At 41.9% G+C, this 12,222-nt stretch overlaps 2 long non-coding RNA genes across 2 annotated transcripts in view; one reads left to right on the top strand and one right to left on the bottom strand.

The window, feature by feature from the left end:
- The window catches only part of LOC109286248 (uncharacterized), a 440,090-nt gene that overhangs the window by 358,184 nt on the left and 69,684 nt on the right, over positions 1–12,222 (bottom strand). The window contains exon 2 of the long non-coding RNA XR_009464105.1: positions 2,047–2,258. This is a non-coding gene — a long non-coding RNA (uncharacterized LOC109286248). The remainder of the gene's footprint in view (positions 1–2,046; positions 2,259–12,222) is intronic.
- LOC109286249 (uncharacterized) overlaps positions 1–12,222 on the top strand; it is a 103,810-nt gene that overhangs the window by 32,207 nt on the left and 59,381 nt on the right. The window lies entirely within an intron of this gene.

Below are 12,222 nucleotides of genomic sequence, written 5' to 3'. Positions count from 1 at the left end.
TTTACTGATACACAGTGATAACAGACAAGAAACAATACAAGAATCAAGCAATTCTGTATATCTACCAAATCCTAGGGCTGTCGTCAAAGTCACAGTACATCTGGCCAGGATGCAATTTTCACTCTGAGGCTCTCTCTTATGTGTCAGATGTCAGCAGCCTGAAGGTGCTGACATTCCCCCCTCCCCCCAGTGGGGTGGATGAGATGGAGTGGTGGTGTGCCCTCTGTCCCTAGTGGCCTCAGGAATGGGGACCAGGACCCTTCTCATCCATTCAGGCAAACGTCCAGTGCATCTCCACCTCCATAGAACCGATGGAACAATTTTTCTATAGGCACAGGGCTTGAATCTCATTTACACCAAGAACCTATTGCACAACCCTGTACAGACCTTAAAATGGAAATATATCTCTTAAACTGAATTTTCAAAATGATAATCAGCTTCCTAGTTACTATATTGCACAATAGGTCTGTGATACTAATCAGAAGAAATACCTATTGAAAGTCATACTAAAATAGAGGAAAGGATCTATTATCAATCATTTATTTTCATGCCCGTTTTTACAGTTTCATTTCATCTATATAGATCAGTAGGAGTTAGAAATGTATGTACTGTTTTACTGCACAGCTTAATTATACATTACAGCTTTATAGTTTGGGGAAGGGTTTTAAAAACCTCAGTAAAGCTTTTTGTATGGCTCTTATATGTCAAACAAGGATTTAAATCATTTTGGTAGTCATTCTTGCAATCTAATTTGATAGAGCAAGGGAAGTTTCTTGCATGCAGTTTAAACAAAGGTAGCAGAATATGAGATTTCTCCCTTTCTGTCAGCACAAAGATTCTACCAAAAGGAAGATCCTTCTAAATTTATCATGTCTCCATAATCTAAATTATCATTTTATTTATACAGGTTTCCCTCACTTTTAGCAGTACATGTGTTCCTGGAAAATGGCACATAACTTGAATTTGCTTAAAGGGAACCTACTTTACAACATAAAAAATAGGGCTACATTCTAAGATCTCAGGTGTACTGACCGTCACCCTGACCTATTTCTACCACTTTTACAAGACAATTCTGGTACTCACCAGACAGTACACACCAGTGGAAAGTATGCACAAGCACAGGGTGGTGGTGAATGTGGGGATGGCAACTACAGAAACACGCATCACAGACAACGAGTGAGAAGCACAGATCCACACAGGAGACTGTATCTCCAATACAGTTATATTCCTTTTTGTCATTAAGCAAATATGAGCAGAAATACTATAGAAATGCATTTTAGTGCATTAGAACTATTCCCACTTAATAATGGATTACCACTATTCTCACTTCATTCAGTTGGACAACGGGAGTGAAGTTCACTTTAGTAAATGTGAAACTGCCTTGAGTGATTTTAAGGACCTAATGAAAAAAATGAAACATAAAGGACTTCCAAACTACTTGTATAAGTATCAAATACACAGGATAATGTGGGTAAAGGAAGAGCTAGTCTGAACTCTTGTGTTTTATGATTTCTGTCATACGTAGTAGGCTAGTAGAAAGACCTACCATAAGGAACAGCCTCTTGTCCATGTCTAAGTGTTGGTTGGAATAATATCATTGCCAGTGCACCCTGTCTTCCATATATGGTCACCATAGCAGTCTCTGAAAGGCTCTTAGGGAGAAAAAAGTGATGTGTGGCTGATAACCTGTAAATCTGCCCCTTGATCAATTAATGATTGAGGTCTTATGCTGCACCCAAGCTGCACTCAGCAGAGCTCTGAATGGGAAAAAAAAGTCTCAGTCTTTGGTGAACAATTGAGAGTTGCTTCAGTCTCTGATACAAACTAGCGCAGACATATTTCAGAAGGCACAAACTTAGAACAAAACCTTGGTCTTGTTCAGGAAAGCATGTAATATTTGATCCCATGCTCTTTTGATTCCATTTGTTTTTGATGTTTAGCTGGAAAACTTCCAAAATCAGATTTTCTCATAGGACCAACCAATTCTGGTTCGGCCAAATATGCTGCAATAAAAATCTCATTCAGTTGTGGAATGTTAGTACTTACGCGAAAGAACCAAACTGAGGAAAGCATTTTATCTTTAAAAGTAGATAACGTTTGAGAAGCTTTTGGTTCGTTTAGAATACTGGATGAACATTGTGGTGCTTCTTTCTTTGGGTGAACCAGTTAAGTCAGGAAGCTCACATGAATTACTCTCCAAATTCTGAAAATCCCCATACAGTCTATGACCTCGTATAGCATCTGCTGCCTCCAGATTCCTATAAAACAGCACACACACATATTAATTATAAAAATAGAAAGAAGCGAACCATGGGATACCTTCAGAAATTTAATATTCAGGCTAATAGTGGTTTTCTGGTGTCTACCATTACTCTAACATATTTGCCACTTGAGTTAGATGTTTGCAAGCCTTGCTCTTTCAAAGTTTGCAAATTACAAATGCAAATTAGGTTACAGTTTGAGATTCTTGTTATTTGTGTCCATGTACTCCAGAAATTATAATTTGAAAGCAACGTGCTGTTGAATTGCTTGATAAAATTCTTATCAGTAACATTTGTAATTTTTGGCAAAACATTTAAAACAGTGTCTGTATGCTTGGGTAAATTGTGTCTGTGTGTGAAAGAGAGACAGAGAGAGAGAGTTTTTGAGTGCAAAGGAATAGCACATTTCAGCAACCTGGGATATCTATCTCATTATTTTGAAAATGTTTATTCATTGAACAAAAAACAAGCATTTCTAATTGACAAATAAACAAGGAAAACACCTCTCATCTTGGAAAGATATATACCTATTTATGCTAATTAATGAAAGCAAAGTTCCATCTGGTGATTTCCACTACAAACTGAGTGAAAATCAGCTCAAAGTTACAGTAGAGTTGAAAGAGTTTTGCTGATGAATATGTATATATTTTTCAAACAGTTGGGGATCATAAGTTAGTATAGTAGATGCTGAAAACTGCTAATTATCATAAGCAGAAAACCTCGATTTATGTGTGTTCAAAAGCAAAGCTTTCTGATAATAATCCTACCAGATCCCAAAAGAAAAATATGCAATGATCTAGGTCTCATAGGTGTATGTGCTATGTAAAACCATAGGGAGAAATTTACGTTTTCATTCAATTTTACATACATTTTGTCACAAGATCAATCAGTTTCTTTACACAAAAATCAATTAGTAGACAGCATCCTGTTAGACTCCATTGTAAGTACCTCCCAAAATCGATATTTTTGCCTTTTGAAGGAGGCTGAGAATGTTCTGCAAAAGCAAATCCCCAACCAGACAGCAATTCTGCCCTCATTTATAAACATTCAACTCTACTAAAGGCAGGGTGGAAATAGCTGATAGTTACACATGAAGCCATCCAGTTGGTGGCCTGTGGGCTGCATGTGGCCTGCAAGGGGTTAATTTGCAGCCCCCAGGCTGCCACCAGCCACCACTTCCCTTATCAATCTATCTGCAGTAGCAGCCAGGGTCTCTGGACTCCCTGTCCCTCCCCTGGTTTCTGCTTCTTGTCTATCCGGAGGTTAGGGTGGTACAGCCTGTGGTACCAGGGGAGCCCACAGACCAGGATGCCCATGGTGCAGAAGCTAGGGTAGCTGAGAGTGAAGCCAAGGTGTCTGCATTTGTGGTGCTGCTGGAAAGGCATGTTCACATGGTATATGGCCAATGGCCTCTGCTGGTGTGGCCCCTTGCCACTTAGAAAATGCACAGCCTTGACCTAGAATATGATGCAAAGTTTTCTCTCTCTCTTTCTTGTACAATTAGAAGTATGAAGGGCTATATTGTTTTATTTTACTTCCAGTTCACCTGGTTATTAATTCTCTGACTGACTTGGGAATAGTTCAGGTAATCTCACTGACACTGGGAAAAGGGAGTGTCATTTTATTCTATCTGCCACTTGTAAAAATGTGTATTAAATGCTATACATTTACACAAAGCCTTGGTTTGATCTCATCCATGGGAAGCACAGCTTCTATATCATGGTATTTCATTTCAGGCAGAAGGATCCACTGTGGCTTTAAACTACTGGTAAACACTGTCCCAAAGAGAACTCCAAAGGGGACAGTGCTTTGAGAGAGTGCAGCATGCATCTTCCCTGTGCAAAACTAGACAGTGGAAAAACACCCTGGGACTATTGCTGTACCTCCTCTGTAGGTTTTATTTGGCCCTCAAACAACAGTGTACCTTACATCCCTTTTGTACACTAGTATAAATTATACAGGGAGCTGGAGTAGGCAGATGTGCAACTATCTGGGGATAGCTGCATGCAGTGAAAAGAGAATCTTGGTTTACATTATGAGCCTACATGGCAGTTACCAAGCAGTTTAATTGCTGGTTTTGGCACTTACACAAATTTCTAATTTTATTCCACAAGCATCCATATAACAACTGAATGTGCACAGTAGGCTGCACATTGGTCAGGCAACTGTGTGGCTCTATGTGTGTATGAGTCCTGAAAATGTAGTAAGGCAAGAAACCATGTCTTGCAGGGGGTGGGTGTCAAAGGAAGAGGCCACTCCAATGTTTTAACACCACAGTTCAGTGCTTAGGGAACTTGCAGGAAACCCAGGTTCTAGAACCTCCCTCCCCATAGGGGTTTTAAATGTTGACCTCTGTAGCTTCCTAGCACAAGCCTTGAACCACCAGGCCATAGATCAGGCATTTTCCAGCCCACCTCTTGAGTGTGAGCCACTGCATCTTGTTTTTAACATTTGTTGGATAAAATGGATAGAGAGTATATTGGTAGAAGTTATAGTGCTGCCTAAGAGGAGACTGAAGGAGCTGAGAAATAGGAGACAGTCCCTCAGTTAGGAAGCAGTTAGCTAGCTAGCTAGATAACTAAGGGGAATATACATGAGCAGCAAGGCAGCTCTGAGGTGCTGCTGTAATTATAACACATTGGAGCAGATTTGGTTAATCAAGTGTTCTGGAACATGGTAATTACCATGCTCCAGCAGACTCCAGCACCTTATTTATCAGCATCCCTAAGCTGGAAAATGTTCATCAAGCTTTAAAGGGCTCCCACTGCCATTTTTCAGCACGGGGATGCTGAAACACAAGACCATTAAAGCTCTAAGTGCTTTAATTAGAGCAGCTCTTGGAGCACATGTATAAATCCCCTAAGGGTTTGCAGAGATTGCCTACTGCTCCACAATTAAAGTTTGTTGTTTAGCTCTTCTCATTCATGTATGAATGTGTTTATTGAACCTGGTGATCGCTACTGAGAGTAGTGCGTAGTTTCTCGCCCCTGAGAGTGAGGACCTGGGCTAGAACTTAAGGCTCCCCTCATTTCCAGTGATAACTACATTAAGTTCAGGTTAAAGCATCACATCCTCTCTGTTCAGTCCTGAGTATAGCTGGTGGCAATATCCATTTTTTGTTAAAAGTCCACTGGGAAGAGAAAATACCATGGAAGTAAGAGACCTTCCTAATCCTGAGGCTATTCAAAACCACCACTCCTGCATCTCAGAGTGCCCTAATCCCCTCCAGCCCTCCCACTGAAATTTATCTACTGAGTAGAAAAATGTACAAGATTCAGTCCCAGGCATTCTATGGGATGTAACCCAGAATGATAGACATATGGAGTGGTCTAGAGATCTGATATTTGCAAAACAAATTATTCTGGTTCCTTTCTCTCATTGGAGAAAGCAAGAACAACACAATACTGAAAAAAGCTCCAGACCAAGAGACCTGACAAAAGTTGGAAGACTGTAAACCACTTTAGAGTAGAAAAAAAAAGTGAAAAAGGAATATAACTTTATAAGACAATGTTTTTAATGCATTCTCATTTGTGGACCAGGGAGAAGTCTGGGGTTCCAGTCCATGATCCCACCATTCTGCATGAATTTTATCAAAATGTTTTTGTTCCATAGATGTCCAGCTTCAACAGAAAGGCTGAAGGGTGGTAACTCCCAAAGTATCTGCTAGCCTGATAGTTATGCTGGGGAAAACATAAATTTGAACCCCTTCAGTTTACAAGGGAAGAGAACTATAGTTTCACACTGTCTGGGTGCTTTAACCTATTAACACCAAGTGGAGTGACAGCACTTAGGAGTGAGGTTCTGATCCTAAGAGAAATTTGACTGAACAAGTGGGGATTGCAACTCAAAGGGGGGTGAGCAGTTATGAACAGGTTTTATAACAGAAGTGATGTAAAGAATAACAGAAGTGGGATATCCAGTGGAAATGTTTGGGAACCGCTACTTAAGCACTTAAATATTCTATAAAACCAGGTGACAGTACCAGCTTCAGCGGCTGTATCTTAAAACAAAGCAGTTGCTATTTTATTTTGTAAGGGAGCCTAATTTCTTTGTGCAGGGGCTGTCAACCAGGGGTATGGGTACCCCCGGGGGTACTTGGAAAGGGGCTGGGGATATGTATAGGCAGGCAGGAACAGAGCACTGCCACCCACCACCCCGCACTGCCACCTTCCAGGAGCCGGGCTGGAGGGGGCAAGGGAAGCAGCTCCCCTCTGTGGCCCACACAGGCACCGCCTGGACATGAGGTGGGGGGGAGGTTCGCATGTGGCAGCTGCTGCCACCACACACAAGCCCCCCCTGCTCCAGTCCGGTTGTGGCCACCCTCTCCCACCCCACATCCTATCACCGCCAACCCTTGCCCCCCACTCTGCCAGAAGTGTACCCAGAAGTTACAACTTTAAATAAGGTTGAAAACCCCTTCTCTAATGTATGGTGAACATGCTCTGAGAAGGCCAACCAGATCACACCCCCCTATAAGATTTACGGAGAGAGCTAGTTTCTGTATCCTAGTTCCTCGATCCCTATTGGTGTTAGCTAGGAGGTAAGTACCAAGCTGCTTAAGCTGGGAAAGTACTGGCTCCATACAGGACTAATTTTAGGCTCCTGAGGAACTTTAACATCAAATAGGAACTCACCTAATGAGATTAAGGTTAAAGACAAGTGTTCATTTCCAGGAAGAAGGAATTTCCAGGAAATCTGGAGAACCAGTGAAATGTAGCAAGAAATGCACATGCGGGCATTCAAGTGCCTGATATCCTGGAGTGCCTCAGAGCATGGTGAGAACTGTACTACTGGTGCCCTGTGTACAGGGACCTGGTATGCAAATATTTCAGCATTCTTTGTGGGGAGGGCCCTATCTCCAGAGGTTCCTGAAAACAGCCATGTAAAAAGAGAAGTATCTATTGGCTGCCAACTCAAAGAACCACACCCACAAGCAAATCTTTCCTTGCCTCACCACCCCCACCTCATTCTGGGAGTGCACAACCACTGTGCTCCGACCTCTTAATAAATATGACCTCTTCAAAGTTTCCACTCCTGAAAAAGTTTTGTCAGATTCATTTCCAGACTGTAATAGATCCTTGCCATCTGCACACCCTGATCCAAATTATTTAGTTAGTTTTGGAAAGTCATGAGGACACAATAAAATAATTTTGGTCATGCGTTGATTCACTTTCATATACATGGAGGGACACATATAGTAGGTCTATAGTTAAGGCTTTTTTTTTTTTAAGCACAAATATTAATGAATGAAAGGAGCTACTTAATGAAGTCATGTGGAAAGGGGAATTCATGGAAAGGAATACAGAGAATACCTGGAATTTCTTTAATCCCAGTGCAGTATGTCCAGTGCATGCCATATTCCTATGAGCATAGAGTCAAAGCCCGACACTGTTTCTTCAAAGAGCTTTTCACTACCTGTGCAGGCTGGTGTACAGAGTCATGTAAAACCATGTGGACCCAACTGAAGCTCTGGCCACACAGTCTTCAGTCCATCAACCAGTTCAATGCAAACAAGTTCACACTGTGGGAAAGCAAGTGCAAGAGCTGTTCCTGGCTATGGAGTGGAGTGGATACTGGAACTGTGATCTGCATGCCTCATCAACATGTGAGAGGTCAGTGGTGAAGGGAGGTCTCCAGTGCTGGTTCCACTTAAGGGGAAGTGGGGATTCATGGATTAGACTTCATTCTAAACACAGCCTTTACAAATTATAGCTGCCAGTCTGCACGTGGACATTCCTCCTACACTACTGCCCCTCCAGGGGACTAGTCTCCCCTTTGTCCCAGCCATGTTATTTTCCACTTGTAGAAGATTTGAGCCAGCTTTTGAAAGGCCTAAACTTGAGATCAACCACCCATGTGTTTCTTATTACTTTATTTTCTATAGTAACTTTGGTTTCTGTAGTATTTCAGTTATCATAGGTGCCTCACAAAGGACTTGGGATGAAAACCAGGCACAAATAATGCCCTACTCAGTGGCCCTCCTGCAGCCTGTCTTATGGGTTATGCCATTGACGCTGGTGCAATAGGATCAAATGTTTTTGGTTCATATGGAAGATCTGGGAGGTGGATTCCTGAGCTGTTATTTAGGCAGGAAGGATTTTATCTTGTCCACAAAGAAAGTGTGACCATGTGGTAATCTGTGAGCTACAGCCTCCTAGCATGCTGGAGGACCTAGGAAAGCCTTGTGATGTTCTGTGTAATTATATAATGTTATGCAATGCTGGAAATTGTCACACTGCTAGGACATAACTGCTGTAACGAACTAGCATTTCTACATGGAACCTCCATGTTTTTAATGTGAAAAACCTCTTGATCCTGTACATGTACTTTTTGTAGCCATACAAGAGCATATTTCTTACTAGAAATGTAACATCTGCCCATGTTGTTAGTATGTCTAAGTGTAGGTGGGAGCTGAGCAGTGGTTTCAGGGATGCTTTTCATATTTTACTCACACCCAAAAGGCACAAAGTCATTTAATAGATCTAATCCTCTGATCAGGTTAATCTTGGCTACCAGAGTGAAAGAAATTTATTATATTAAACATTGTTCAAAACCCAGTAAATTGGAGTCTTAAATTGTAAGTAACAGTGGAATGGTCAAAGTATTATGTACAATTAATTTGTTCACGTTTCTAAACCAGCCAATGATAAAATGTCTCTTCTACTGAATACAACAGTAATGCAGAAAGATAACATTCAATTTTATTTTTTTTTGGTTTTTAAATTGTTTCATTTAATTTACTCAGTTAATTAGCTGATGGTGTGCCCTTTTATGAACTAAAATCTAAATTGGGGTTTCTGACTCTCTCAAGTTAAAAGCTGAGGGATACTTGAAAGTGAGAAAACTATTTAATGGGAATATTAGGACTGATGCTATAAAACTAGGTTCATTTTTATAGTTCCCCCAGAACTTCTCCCCAAATAACTAGATTACGAATGAGATTCAATTAGAACTTGTACTAATCTTAAGGGCATAATAATTTTAATCATCTGTTAATTAAAGGCCTGTATTATTGTTCTGTAACCCCAAGTAATCCAGTTTTGCTCACACACACACAAAAAGCAATTGTTTTTTATGTTACCAAAAGCTCCAGACCCATGGAGAATATTTTTACTCATTTCTCTAAGAATCAATCCACACATTCTTCTATGCAAGAAAAAAACTCCAAAGAAATGAATAAGCAAATAATTAACCTGAAAGCTTTTCAGAGAGCTAACACAATAAAATAACAAGATATATTCACCCTTGGCACAATCTAACGTCTGGAAAGGTTGATGCTAAAAATACCACTAATAATAAAAAACTTTCAACATTTATGCTATAGTAAGAAACCTGTGGGGAAATGTGAGCAGGGATGAATGGTGAAAAATACTACATTTCACAGCCCAGGACATGGAATGCATCCACAGTCACTCAGCAGAAGCTCCATGAACTGGAGCATTCAACACAGAGCCAGATGCTCTTCATAACTTTTTCTCATTTAAGTCTTCATTCTGGTGCAAACACTGGTCTTCTTTTATGAACTATAAGTTTTTGGTGTCAGGTGTCTCAAAGGGCTTCTGTTTCCAAACTGTGTTAAATGGTAATATTAACTCTATCTGTATAAGACTCAGTTAATAGAGCTCTGGGCCACTGGTTGGTTGGGCGATCTGGGATGCCAAAACCTCTTAGGCCCCCACCAAGAATGTGATAAACCCTTCACACAGGAATGTATTAGGTACACAATATATTGAGGCCATTTGTTCTGTGTAGGTTGTATCTGTGGTATATCTTTTATTCTGGCCTTATACTCTATCTTGTGGCTTTCTGGACTGACCTATATAAGGATCATACTTTTAGGGGGAAGATGAGGAGTCTGATAGTGCAATACAAAATGGCAATTTGTTAATGTTTTCCAACTGCCATTATCAGAATGAAATAATTTTTTATCTTTTAAACTAGATTTTTTAGACATTTAGGGCTCCTATACACGTGCAGGGAGCGTGCTCCAATGTGCAGTAATTCCAGTGCATCAGAGCAGACTCGATGAATCAAGTCTGCTGGAGCATGGAAATTAATGTGCTCCAGCAGCCTCCAGCATCATGTGTATCAGCATCCCCACGTTGAAAAATGGCAGAAGGGTGCTTTAAACTTAAGCTCATTCAACGAGCTTTAGTTCAAAGCACCCTGCTGCCATTTTTCAGTGCAGTGATGCTGATACACATGATGCTCCGGGTGCTTTTAATTAGCGAGGCTCTCGGAGGTATTGAGTGAGGTTCACTAGGGGATCTGTCCTGGGTCCAGTATTGTTTAATAGCTTCAATAATGATTTGAAGGATGGGATTGAGTGCACACTTAGTACATTTGTGGATGACATCAAGTTCATTAAAGCTGCAGACACTCTAGAGGGTAGAACTAGGATCCAGAATGCACTGGGTAAACTGGAGAAATGGTATTAAGTTAATCAATCAAAAATAAATGAAAAGTTCTGTACTTAAGATAGAAAAATTGCATGCACAAATATAGACTGTGAGATGACTGGCTGTGCTGCAGAAAAGGATCTGGAGGTTATGGTGCACCATAAACTGAATGTGAGCCAATATTTTGCTCTTGTTAGGAAAAAAAAAAACAACCAAATGAAGGCCAACAGCATACTGGGTTGTATTAACAAGAATGCCATTTGCAAATCAAGGGTATGAATCCTTCTGCAATTGTAAGGTGTGGCAGGGTACATGCAGTTCCTGCCACTTTAAGGTTTCTAGTTGGCAATGGAGCAGCCAGCAGGTGATTGCTAGCCTCATCAAGGCAAGCACAAGACCCTAGGAGGACCTGGGGACTGGTTGAGGGGGTGAAGCATCCTCCATTTTAACCCAGGCCCTCAGAGAGAGAAGCAGCAGTCTAAGCTGAGCAGACCAGGAGACAATATCAGGCTGAGCTGCTCCTGAAACATCTTGGAGGTAAGGGCAGGAGCTATGGGGATGGTTTAGAGGCTCCTGGTTCTGGATATGACCTAAAACTGCACCCTGTCAGGGATGGGTGTCCTGGTGGAGCTATTCATGCTGGAACAGTCCCCCAGAAATGCCAGGCCAGTTACCACCTCAGTGAAAGGCAAGGAGGGGCACCTGAAAACCCCAGCCCCTGCCCATGGGGGGTTACTGACAAGGGATGAGACCTGGGCCAGGCAAGCCCAGAGTGGGACACCTGAGCCCAGTGTAGTGGGGCCAGGCATGGCAGCAGCCACCTAAGTCTACAGGGTGAGAGACCCCAGTGTTAGGGGCCAGGCACAGTAGCAGCCACCTGAGCCCCACTGGGTGAAAGACCCCAGTGGCCCAGTGAGGGGCTGGGAGTGTGAAGTGGTCTAGTGAGGAGCTGGGAGTGTGAAGCAGCCCAGTGAGGGGCCAAGCAAGAGTGAAGGCCCAGTGAGGGGTTGAGTGTGGCCCCAGTGAGGGACAGAAGGCCCATAGGGGCCAAGTGTATAGAGTGGCCCAGTTGAGAGTGGTAAAGATGAGTGACCCTAGTGAAGGCAGAACCTCTGACTTGGGGAAACAGATATATCAGATGGGATAATATGAAAATACTGGATGTGACAGAAATACTGGAACTGACAATATGGAAATACTGGATGTGACATAGAAACAGCTGTGAGGCATGGGACACATGTAAGGGAAGGTCAGAGCGTGTACTTAGGCCCTTGTTATTAGGAGGTCAAGCAATGGGCAGCCTCCCACCTTAGAAATAACATTCATATTATTTTCATCGAGGTGTGGCAGGAGAGTGAGGCAGGCATTTAGCCATGAACAAGTGGGCAGCCGGTACAGAGACCCAGCCCTGAAAGGCCAGCCTATTACATAAGATCTTACCTGGAGTACTGTTTTCAGTATGGGCCACCAGTTTGGGACCACAGTTTTGGGTATTCAAGAAAGAGGTGGAGAACAAAAATGTAGCAGAGAGAAAAAAACCAAACAAGATTAAAGGCCTGGGA

Source organism: Alligator mississippiensis, chromosome 1 (assembly GCF_030867095.1).
Source record: "Alligator mississippiensis isolate rAllMis1 chromosome 1, rAllMis1, whole genome shotgun sequence".
Classification (NCBI taxonomy): Eukaryota; Metazoa; Chordata; order Crocodylia; family Alligatoridae; genus Alligator; species Alligator mississippiensis.
This window is presented reverse-complemented; position numbering and strand designations above follow the sequence as displayed.